Source organism: Macrobrachium nipponense, chromosome 2 (assembly GCF_015104395.2).
Source record: "Macrobrachium nipponense isolate FS-2020 chromosome 2, ASM1510439v2, whole genome shotgun sequence".
Classification (NCBI taxonomy): domain Eukaryota; kingdom Metazoa; phylum Arthropoda; class Malacostraca; order Decapoda; family Palaemonidae; genus Macrobrachium; species Macrobrachium nipponense.
This window is the reverse complement of record NC_087201.1, coordinates 40,350,900-40,362,977: the sequence shown is the minus strand read 5'-3', so window position 1 is coordinate 40,362,977 and position 12,078 is coordinate 40,350,900. Positions and strand designations below refer to the sequence as shown.

At 51.5% G+C, this 12,078-nt stretch overlaps 1 protein-coding gene across 1 annotated transcript in view; it reads left to right on the top strand.

Moving 5' to 3' along the window:
* Positions 1-3,591: 3,591 nt before the first annotated feature.
* Positions 3,592-12,078, top strand: part of LOC135220544 (dolichyl-phosphate beta-glucosyltransferase-like) — a 118,748-nt gene continuing 110,261 nt past the window's right edge. Inside the window, exon 1 of the mRNA XM_064257734.1 lies at positions 3,592-3,858. The gene's annotated coding sequence lies outside the window, so the exon portion shown is untranslated. The remainder of the gene's footprint in view (positions 3,859-12,078) is intronic.

The window sequence follows — 12,078 nt, the reverse complement described above, 5'->3', positions numbered from 1 at the left end:
GGTCCATGGTCCATTGTGAGGTCGTCTAGCACTCCAAAGCGGCTGATCCAACAGCGAGGAGGGCCTCTGCACAGGCGCTGGTGGTGGCTTCCATCATCAGAGTTGCTTCAGGCCATCTGGTGGACTGATCAATGACCGTCAGGAGGTATCTGGCGCCCTCAGACAGAGGCAAGGATCCTACAATGTCTACATGGATGTGGCTGAATCTCCATCTGGGTTGTGGGAAATTGCCTTCACCAATTTTGGTATGCTGCCCAACTTTGCTGGTCTGGCAAGAGACACTCTTCCTGACCCATTCTCGAGAGTCCTTCTGGATCCCATGCCATACGAATTTTTCCATCAGGAGGAGCATCGTTGTATGGCTCGATGGGTGTGAGAGGCCGTGGATCAAGTCGAACACTGTCTTCTTGCAAGAGGCCGGGTTCAATGGGTAGGGTCGGCCGGTGCTGGTGTCGCAGAAGAGTGTCATGTCAGAAGGTCTGAAGGGCACATCTTCCCTCTAAAGGGAGGTGAGGGACGTACAGTAGGCTGGCACTTCTGGATCGGCGGCCTGTGCCTGGGCGAGGTCCTCATAGTCGATCCCAAGGTGGACAGCGCTGATCTCGATGCTCAATAGGGCATCGACCACGGGATTCTTCTCACCGGGGACGTAGAGGATGGTGCAGCCGAACTCAGCAATGCCTGCAAGGTGCCGCTGTTGCCTCGTGGACCAGGTGTTGCCTGCTTTGGTGAAGGTGTGGACCAAAGGCTGATGGTCCGTCCTGATGGTGAGGGGGGGAGCCCTCCAGGAGGTATCGGAAGTGGCACACGGCTTGATAGACGGACAATATCTCGTGGTCGAAGGTGCTGTAGCGGGTCTCGGTGGGCTTCACCCTTCCGCTGAAAAAGGCAAGCAGTTAGGGATACCTGTGACTCATCTACTCCAGGAGAGCTCTGCAGGTGATGTTGATGGGCAAGTTGTAGGGGTGCGTCGGGGTCCTGGTAGGCGAGGGTGGCAGCCTTGGTGAGGGAAGTCTTCGTCTGATGGAAGGCCTGTTGCTGTGCTGCTTCCCACACCAATTTCTTTGGTTTCCCCTTCAGGACCTCTGTAAAGGGGGACATGGTGTGGGTGATGTCCAGAATGAAACGGCAGTAATAGTTCACCATGCCATTGAACTCCTGCAGGGCCTTGGTCGTCTTCGGTGTTGGGAATTTCTCTACAGCGTCCACCTTCGAGGCCATTAGGCACATGCCCAATGCGGAGATCTCATGCCCAAGGAAGTCCACCTTCTCTGCGTCAAAGATGCATTTATCGAAACGGACGATCAGCTTGTTCTCTTGGAGGCGCTTCAGCACGCCCCGAACATGGTGGAGGTCTTCCTCTGGGGACCCGGAAAAAAATCAAAATGTCGTTGACGTAGCAGATGCAGAAGGGCAAGTCTCCCAGGATGCTATTCATTAGGTGTTGGAAGGTTCCTCAGGCCAAAGGTGGAGTAGGAGAAGACATAAGACTCAAATGGCGTGACGATGACTGACTTGGGGACGTCCTTGGGATGCACAAGAACCTAAAAATAAGATTTTAAGAGACTCATTTTTGAGAAAATCTTCGCTCCGTGCAGGACCCCAGTCAGGTCCTGCATGTTCAGCAGGGGTAGTGATCAGGGGTTGTTACCAAGTTCAGCCCGTCGGGCCTCCAGGTACCGTCTGACTTCTTGAGCATGTGGAGAGGTGAGGCGATTTGGCATTACAAATTTGGATTTCGGCTTCAAATGAAAACAGCTCTCCGTGTTGTAGTAACGTCATTGGAGCCAAAAATCAACAAACTTATTTCAAACAAGCAGGAACAAATATCACACTACAATGTGTAGTACTTAAACAAACTTCATATTTTCAATCTTTTTGTAATAATTAAACTATCACTTTGTTATATTTAATAGGTGCATTTCATTATTAATAAAATAAAAGGAGGAAGATGGATTGATAGTAGATTTTGCTCGTCGTCATCCATCATCTAATACAACAGTAATAAAGAGGGAAGTAAGTCTTCAAGTTTCGAGCCAAACTATCCGAAGAAGATTACATGAAGCTGATATTCACCACTTCAAACCAGCCAAGAAGTGACAGAAAGTCACTGCCAAGAAAGACTCTCATTTGAATTGGGTGATGAATTCTGGAAAAAGGTTATCTTCTATGATGAAAAAAACATTCTCCTCAGATGAACGAGGCAGTCTTCACTGTTGGCGCCAACAGAACACGAGGTAAGATCTAAACAACTATTATGTTAGATAATTTTGATCATAAATGCATTACAAAAAAATGTTATAATACTGCATCATGAAAATAGCCCCAACCTCTGGGATAATACACACACACACACACACACACACACACACACACACACATATATATATATATATATATATATATATATATATATATATATATATATATATATATATATATATATATATATATATATATATATATATATATATATATATATATGGGGATACAATCCATAATGAAGTAAAATCCTCTTGTAGTATAAAATATATATTTCTTGTACAGGATTAAAGCTTTCGACCATCAACTGTGGTCTTGTTCACTAAGTTGATGGTCGAAAGCTTTAATCCTGTACAAGAAATATATATTTTAAACTACAAGAGGATTTTACTTCATTGTGGATTGTATCCCCATTTACTTAGAGGTACGGCATAGTACCTGGCTTCTGCATATATATTATATATATATATATATATATATATATATATATATATATATATATATATATATATATTCTTACGTTTTAAGCCCGGCCTTGGGGACCCCAATCGTAAATTAAAATTATTAGAGGGAAAAAATGGAAATAGAGGTCTTCTGACTGACCTTACATAACTATAAAAAGGATTGATTTCGTTAGTTTACTCTAGAGGGTCGCCATTGAAACCAGCTAATTAATTTACATTACATTTATTTACAAGAGGCCGTTGAATGGCCTGGGATAAGGCAAGGGAACTTGGCCGCACATGGACCACTCCTATCTCTCACAACAGGGGAGAACTGGCCAAAATCAAATTTACTTCAATGCTGGATTTAGCCAGCTTAGTGCTGGCACGGCCTCTTGCTCTGTGTCAGACCGTAAATCCACGGTTAAACTGTCAAGCGGCTTATATGTCAACATGAAAGTAAAAAATGTCCATTTATTAACGTTCATTAATAATGGAAATGCTGTAGCTGTTCATTTAAAGATATATTTATCAGAACGATGTAATGACATTAAGACGTGACTTTATTTACTACATTTTCAACACTTAACTCTCAAATAACGCACTTTTCGCACCTAAGTAATTTATTTTAGAATAAAAACACTTTCGTGCCATAGCATAGCTTCGAACTGGGAAAATGTTCATATATTCAAAAGGAAAAGTTTCTTACGCTCGGTATTTCAGTTATTTGAAATTTGATGAAGTTATTTTTTTATGAAAATATAGGATATGAAATTGAAATATTTTGATTAACTTATAGCTTAGAAAATCGTTCTTAAAACTGTTTCGGTTTTATTGTGACTCCTACAATATCAAAGAATCTAAGTGGGTCTTGCAAAGAACGAGCCTCTGCTACATCAGCGCCAGGCAGGCAGTAGCCAGCCAATAGCCGCTTAACAGTTGTACAGTTGTAACTTGTAAGACATCAATTCAAGTGAGAGGAGAATACAAATTGGGTATCGTAATAATGTCAGAGTGAATGTATCGTGTTAGAATACTGAAAGTTACTTGATCAGGCCGCGTAACTAACGTAAAGTTTTACCGTTACTTGTGTCTGTTCAGTTTACACCGAAAGGCTACCTAGTAGTACCTAGTACTACACCAGCTCATTTTGGTAAGTTGAGTACTACCTTATACTAGGTTTAGTATTAGGTGATGTTGATTATCTCTCTAGGGGAAACAACCGACTGGACTAGCTGATACAGTTTAGGCCGCGTGTGGATCCACCCTCCGAAAAAGCACATTAGAGTAAACAACCGCGGACGATCTATCGTCATCGCACTGGCCAGGCCTTATTCACTCGATATTTAGGTAATTGCTGAAACAAGAATACAGTTACAACTTTAAGCATACCATTCAAAAGATTGAAGTTTCTTCAACATAATGTGATATAGGCTATGAAAGCCCCATACAAACTAAAATAAGCATGTGAGCTCTTCGTAAAATACTAGGGTAAAAAACCAGCGACTACCAACCCTTATCACGGTGGACAGGTCTTATTCACTCGATATTTAAATGGTGAAACAAGAATACAATTACAACTCCAAGCGTAACATTCAAAAGATTGAAGTTTCGTCAACATAATGTGATAGGGTAGAACATCACAGCAGGCCAAGCAGGCCACCTACAATCAACACCTAGCCACCCTCCGAAAAAGTACATTATAACGCGTCCTGACACCCGAGATGGGCATCAGTCGCGACTTGTTGTTGGTGAGAAATGGAGCTAAAGACCTCTACTCTCCTTTCGAAGTAAGTATTTTCTCCAAAGTTAGAAATTAAGGCCAAATTTTAAGATTTACAAACAGAGGGTAACTGAAAATGGCGCTCACTACGGCAGTGGAAATCTCACCAAAACGCTTTAGAAATTTTTACTTACAACTAAAAATGTTTCGAAGATTGACGCCATCTCGATGTTTACGGAGTCGCTTGTGTCAACAAACTTTCCATTTCCTGTGATAAATCCGCACACCACTTGTACCCACAGACGCTGGAGCACTTTTATCACAACAATCGAAACACGATTTCTCACCAACAACAAGCCAGGCGTAAACAGCTGTTTGGGTAGAAGATGACGAGAAGCGTGCTCTTGGCTAATTTTTAAATAAGTAGTAAAACATCAATATTTTACATATTTATGATGATTAATTTGAAAATATTCGTTATTGAAAAAGTAACTCGACTCTGACTCAAATTTAAGTAATTATTTTTCTGAATTAGAACGTTCTTTCAAGTTCTGTATTATGACGTCACGACATCTTGACTTTCGTACCTATTGTAAATAATTGCTATACTCAACTGTCATTGCAGAACAGTTTACCAGTTATTCATGCAGATTGTTATCAGCTATACATGTAATTGTTATATTGTTCCGACACGGCATACAAACCTTCGGTCCTTTTACAATAGGAAGATACTAGCGGCAGCTGGATAGGTCGTAAGCTTTCGAACAAGGGGTTCGGTAGTTAACTGCTTGTCCGACAGGCGCGCGCGCGCGACTGGGAGGTAAACAAATCACTTTTGCTTTCGGCCTCACAGTGGATGGACGTGTGTGTTCGCTCTCTGCCCGCTGATCGTCGTTTGCTTTCTTGTTTGTTTGTAATTGTGTATGAAAGATTGTAAGTACAGTATTCTCTCTTTTCATATTAATTACGCTGATGATGGAATCTCCGCGCCTCGCTACCCCAAGGAGACTTTGCCCGGGTACCGAAGGGCGCAAATGTGGGAAATTCAGATCTTTCCCCGAGATAGACCCTCATGTTTTGTGTGCTCGGTGCCGGGGGCGCGAATGCACCCGGGCCGAGCCCTGTGATGTTTGTATGAACTGGTCGGAGGCGCAGTGGACATTGTATGAGGGCAGGAAGAAGCGAAGGCCTGCAAAGAGTCCGTCGGGAAAGCTCTCCCGCAGACTCCTTTGGTGACGGACACTTCGTCTTCTTTCCTGCCGCCCACCCGCTCAACTTCCACGTCTCGCGCCTTCCCCTTCGGGGCGGTGTCCTAGTCCTTCTCCTCTCCCGATGTGTCAGTGTGGAGGAGGGCGCAGATACCCGACGTAGAGTTGTACTCTGGGTCCTCTATCCGCTCGTCTTCGCGCGAGCGGGTCGAGGTATCCTCCTAATCCAACGACTTTTTACGCTGCCTCAGGTGTCGGTTGCCGTGAAGGATGACCTCGGACAGGTGTGTGGGCGTCGTTGGGACTGCAGGGCGTGCCGAGTGTCCAGGGCTGCTCTATCATCTCGCTGGCTCCGTGGCGGTTACGCACGCTACGGTCACAACCACCACCACGACCCTGACAACACCTGGCTACGCGTCACCTCCTCACCTGGTGTACACCCAGCACGCGGTCTCTGTGACACCCACAACACTCGGTGCGTCAGGGGCCAGTCGCCGTAACTCGGGGGAGTGTGATGCCGCCACCTGGGTTTGCCGTGTTGCCACGACCGACTTCATGTGCCCGAAGAGCTCGCCCCTGGACCTCCCACCGGTGCCGATGATGTCTGTGCCGCTGGTTAGACCATCTGTACCGTCCACCACAGCCTGCCGTACCTGCCGTGACCACCGCTGCTGTTCCTGTTCCTGCTCCTGCCGTCTCGACTGCCGTTCCTGTGATGCTCGCACCTGCTGATGTTGTCTCTGTTCCTGCGCCGCTGCTCCCGATGCTGGTCGTTCGGACAGGTACGTCCGGGCCCTGTTGCTTCGGCAACAGCAGCCCCGGCTCCGTCCTGGATGACAGACCTGACGTCGGTCCTGAGGAGGTTGACGAAGAAGAAGAAGGAAGGAGGAGGAAGGTGTCGTCGTCGTCTTCATCGTCTTCTTCGTCGTCGTCGTCTGCCGCCTCTTCACCCCTTCTTCTTCTAAGGCTCCCCTGCCTAAGAAGAAGAAGGTCGCCTCCCCCCCCCCTAAGAAGTCTCCTTCGGGAGCTTCTAAGGGCCCGTCTCGCTCTGGTGAGACTGGGGGGTTCTTCCGCTGGTCCGCCCTGCTCCTTCGGGAGCAGGACCCGTCTCTTCTCCCGCAAGGAAGAAAGACTACGGGGGCCAGAGGGGTGCCGGCTAACACCGGCACTTCCTCACCTGCTGTTAGTGGTTCGGCCACGGCAGCAGGATCCGTCTCGGCCGCTCGTTCGCGAGAGGTACCGAGTGTACGGTCGCCTACCAGCGACCCGTGCAGCCAGGAACCAGACCTCTGAGTCCGCTCAGCGTCAGGTGTTCACGGCACGGAGCGGAAGACTGGTGACAGCCCTCATCAGCGACTCTCACCAGACCAGCTCTCGCTCTCACGGCGAGCGGCTGGCTACCCGGCCCGCGGACGTGACGGTCCCCCCAACGACCGGCCACGGGCCGAGGCTGGGAAGAGGTCCCCCCGTTCGCCGGCACCAGCCACGGCTGGTACCAGCGAACTGACGCACCGTGAGGATATGCACCGGTCTCACCGTGACAGTGGAGCTCGCCGGTCGCCTGACCGTCGCTCTCACAGAGAGCGATCGGGTACGGCGACCAGCACCAGCTCCTCTGACACACAGGACCGGGGGGGGCCGCTGTTCTCGTCCAGCCGTTCTCCACAGCGAGACGGCTCGACTAGGTCTGCAGCTCGATCGCCACCGCGGGTTGGCGATCGCCTGCAGTCCTCCAAGCCCGCTGGTTCTGCCCAGTGAGCGAGGAGAGAGCGTCAGGGTCTGCCTCTCCCATACCTTCAACCTCCTCGGGTTACACCGGGAGGGGCGAGGTATTGAGGAGTGATCGTGATGGGGGTGCGCCCCTCAGGATCCCGCCACGTCGTCGTACGTACCAGGCTCGGTTCTCGGACCAGCCAGGTCGTACGCACAGGTGGTTGGAGGAGACCTAGAGGGGGCTGTCGCTGCTCCTCTCCTTGAGGGAGGAGGGTCTCGGGAGGTACTCCTGTTCGAGGGACTGGACGGTCCGACTCCACAGGATGCTTATCACACCCGAGGATCAGAGGAACTTTGCCGAGGTTATTGCGCTGATTCCGTCAGCACAACGACCTCGGGGAAGGATGCCCGCTCCCACACCATCCGAGCCCACGTCCCGGCTCGAGTCGTTCTGGGGCCCGAAGAGGGAACCCAGACCGACGGTGGGTTTGCCGCGTTCCGAGCTTGCGGACTCAGTGCTAGACCAGGTTGAATCGCTTGTCTCCGGACAAGACGGTTCGCTCAAGTCTGGCAGGTCGAGCAAGCTGCTTCCACCTCCTCTGCTACGACAGCGGCGCGTTTTACGTGCCATCTGAAGACCCGAGATGCCGCCCAAACAGGTGAACCCGGAGTTGAGCTAGGCTGACTCCGGGTGTGTCTCTGCAACAGCTCCTGTCCGAGAACCTGTGTTTCTCGCAGCAAGAGGCACTCGGCCTGGAATCTACCGCCATGGCAGCTTTCCAGGCCGTCTCCTGGCTAGATCTGTGGTCCCTCACAGTATCTAAGGTCGCAGCCCAACTCCGGAGGGAATTCTCCCGAAGAGGACTCGGCCTTCAGGAGACTTTGCCAGTCGGGGGAAGAGCCATCTCCTTTTCCTTGCCCACCAGACGGTGAACCTGTGGGCCAACCTGGTTCTCCGACGAAGGGACGCTGTCCTTTACTCGGGTTTCCAGGGCGGCCGGGCGTGAGGCGGCGTTGGGGGGCTTCGAAACGGACCTCTACGGAGTTCCACGTCTCTCTTCCCCAGGAGAGATGGTGGACGCTGCGGTGGACAGACGGCGCACTGAAGACAGTGACCGTCTGGTTCACCAGGCAGTCTCGAAGGCTTCTGGGCAGCCTCGGACTGCGGCCAAGTCTAAGAGCTCGGCTAGCGCTTCCTCGGCTGCTAAGACGGTTGCTGCGTCGAAGCCCCGGAGGAATGACTCTGTCTTCTTCAACTTCTGGCAAGGGGGGCCGTAACCACCCTCCTCCCAGCCCTCCTCATCCCGTTGAGGCTCTGGGAAGAAGTCGAAGAAAGGGGGGAAACGCTAGGGACGGCGTTCCCCCTCACCTGCTGCCGGAAGTGGGGGGGTGGGCCTGGCCAGCCATTGGGCAACTTGGCAGCGCTACGGCGCCGAGACCTGGATTGTAGATGTCCTTCGGGAGGATATCTATTACCCTTCGAATCTCGGCCACCCCTCACCTCCAACCCGGTCCAACAGCAGTCGTACGTCCCCGGGTCACTGAAGGACGTAGCACTCAGACAGGAGATCAAGACCATGCTGAGCAAGAGAGCTGTAGAGATCGTCACGGATCCAGTCACCCGTGGGCTTTTTACAGTCGACTCTTCCTGGTGGAAAAGTCTACGGGAGGCTGGCGCCCGGTGATGATCATCTCTCTCCCCTGAACCGGTTTTGTTCGCCAGACCCTGGTTCACGATGGAGACGGCAACGCTCAGTGCTCGACTCCATCAGGGAGAACGATTTCATGCTTTCAGTGGACCTTGAAGGATGCGTATTTCCAAATACCCATTCATCATCCTCCAGAAAGTACCTCCGCTTCATCCTCGACCGGGACGGTGTACCAGTTCAGGGCACTGTGCTTCGGTCTCTCAACCGCCCCACAGGTGTTCACGCGAGTGTTCACTCTGGTGTCTGCTTGGGCCCATTCGCACGGGATACGTCTGATGAGGTATCTCGACGATTGGTTAGTCCTGGCGAGCTCCCGCTCGCAGTTGCTACAGGACAGGGATCGGCTGCTCGAGTTCTGTCGCGATCTGGGATCGTTGTGAACTTCGAGAAGTCCGATCTCGAGCCCAAGCAGAGGATGAAGTACCTGGGTATGCTGATCGACACGGTAGCAGGGCGAGTCTTCCCCGCGGACTCGCGGATCAGCAGATTCAGAGAGGCAGCCAACCAGTTCCTGTCTCGGCAGGAACAGGTAGCTCAGCGATGGCAAGTCGTGATCGGACACCTGTCGTCACTCGAGAAGTTAGTCCCTCACGGGCGCCTTCACCTGCGGTCTCTTCAATGGAGACTAAAGGAGAGTTGGTCACAGGCGACGGATCCCCCAAGCTTTCCAGTGTCACTGACACAGGAGGTGAGGCAGGACCTAGCCTGGTGGCTCGACGACAGGAACCTCTTAAGAGGAGTCCCTCTGCGCACTCCCCCCCCGACATGCAGCTGTTCTCAGACGCATCGACCCCCCGAGGGATGGGGCGCACACCTGGAGGAGTTGCTGACTTCAGGAGTGTTGGACGAGAAACGACAAGCACCTTCACATCAATGTACTGGAACTCAAGGCAGCGTTCCTCGCTCTCCAAGAGTTTTTTTCAGGACCCCACCGCTTGATGGGACACTCAGTGGTGTTGATGTGCGACAACACCACGGTGGTGGCTTACGTCAACAAACAGGGGGGCCTAGTGTCTCTCCCCGTTGTACCAGTTGACACGGCAGGTGCACGAGTGGGCTCAGGCACACTCAATAGAGCTGTCGGCACGCTACATTCCAGGGAAGAGGAATGTAGTAGCAGACACGCTCAGCCGTCGGGATCAGGTGATAGGGACCGAATGGTCTCTACACCAGGACGTGGCGGAAAGGCTCTTCGACCTGTGGGGGCGACCAGTCGTGGATCTGTTCGCCACCCGGCACAACAGGAAGCTCCAGGTGTTCTTCTCGCCGTGCCGACCATGGGCAGCTGCAGAGGACGCTCTTCAACACCCGTGGGACAAACCTCTTCGTCTATGCCTTTCCCCCGGTTCAGCTGATTCGCAAGTGGATCAGTCGAGCGCTGGTCACCCCGAATCTCAGGATGATCCTCGTGGCTACCCCAAATGGCCACAGGCCATTTGGTATCCGGACCTGCTGGCTCTCTCGCAGGAGAACCGAGAGAGATTCCCCCTTGGCACAACCTTCTCGCCCAGCCACACGTCGAGCGGTACCACCGAGCAGTCCCAGTCCCTCGTCTTCACGGCTGGCTGTTATCCACCATCTCTTGCGAACGAGAGGCATTTTCTCGTAGCGCAGCAACAGAGATGGCTGGGAACGTCCGTCATTCCCTCTGCAGCTGTGTACCAGGGGAAGTGGGCCGTCTTTGTGGTTTGGTGTCGTAGACGGGGGTCTATCTCCTCTCAGAGCCACTCTTCAGCAGGTAGCGGATTTCCTCGTTTTTCTTTCGCCGAGTAGAAGCTCCTATCAGTCCCCACAGTGAAAGGATACAGAGCCGCCTTGGCGCTCGTCCTGAAACTGAGGGGGTTTGGACATCTCGAACTCGTTCGAGATCTCCTTGCTGATGAGGAGCTTCGAGAGGTCTTGCCCACCCAGGGAACTCAGGCCCCCTGCGTGGGACGTGACTCTCGTCTTAGGAGTCTGACTCGAACAACCGTTCGAAGCCACTCCGAGGTGTCAACAGGGATCTGCCCTCCAAGACCCTCTTCTTTGCACGGCCCCTGGCCTCGGCGAAGAGAGTAGGGGAACTTCATGGTCTTTCCTATGATGTACGACACTCCAGGGGATGGGGATCCGTGACGCTCGATTTCGTCCCGAACTTCGTTGCGAAGACTCAGAAACCGTCAGTCCTGATGACAGGTTCGAGTCATTCACGATTCCCTCCCTATTGGACTTCACCGATAATGATGCGGATGAGATGCTGCTTTGTCCTGTGAGGGCGCTACGGCGCTATCTGAAAGAGAATCGTCACCTCAGGCTGAGTGTTCGACGCCTCTTCGTTAGCACCGGGGTCACCAAGAAAGAAGTATCCAAGAACACTCTTTCATTCTGGCTGCGTGAGGTCATCAGAGGGCGTATGAGCTGATGGTAGTGACGAACCATCCGTACGTCCCGTCCGAGAGCTCACGAAGTCCAGAAGTATTGGCCCCTCGTTGGCGTTTCGCAAGAACTTCTCCGTGGCGCAGGTCCTGAAGGCAGGGGTCCTGGTCTAACCAAGACCTACCTTTAACGTCCTTCTACCTTCGGGATATTGCCCACAGGTCCTTGGACAACCTTTTCCTTGGGACCCGTGGTGGCTTGCTCAACAAGTTGTGTAGCTAAACCCAGACCCTCGCAGGCTGAACAGCATCGAGTTCCTGGTGTGACTGTGTGGATGGATGTGTGAGTGAGTGAGTGACTGGCTCTCTCTTCCCATCTTTTCCTTCCACCCTCTACCTGTGGGCAGAGGGCCATGGTCGTCACTACGCTGGATGAGGACGAGATGCAGGTTGAGCTATATGACAGAGCCCCATCCTATCCCTTTCACTAGGGATAGGAGCAGAATATCCACCACTTCCTTCTACAAGGGGGGGAAGTGGATGCCTACAAGAGTCAAACCCATGACTTTATATTTGCTCCTGTACAGGAACAGTTCTTGCATTGCTGGTACTAAGAGATGCGCATGCCCCTCTCTTAGTACTCCGGTCCAGAGGGTCTGACCATTG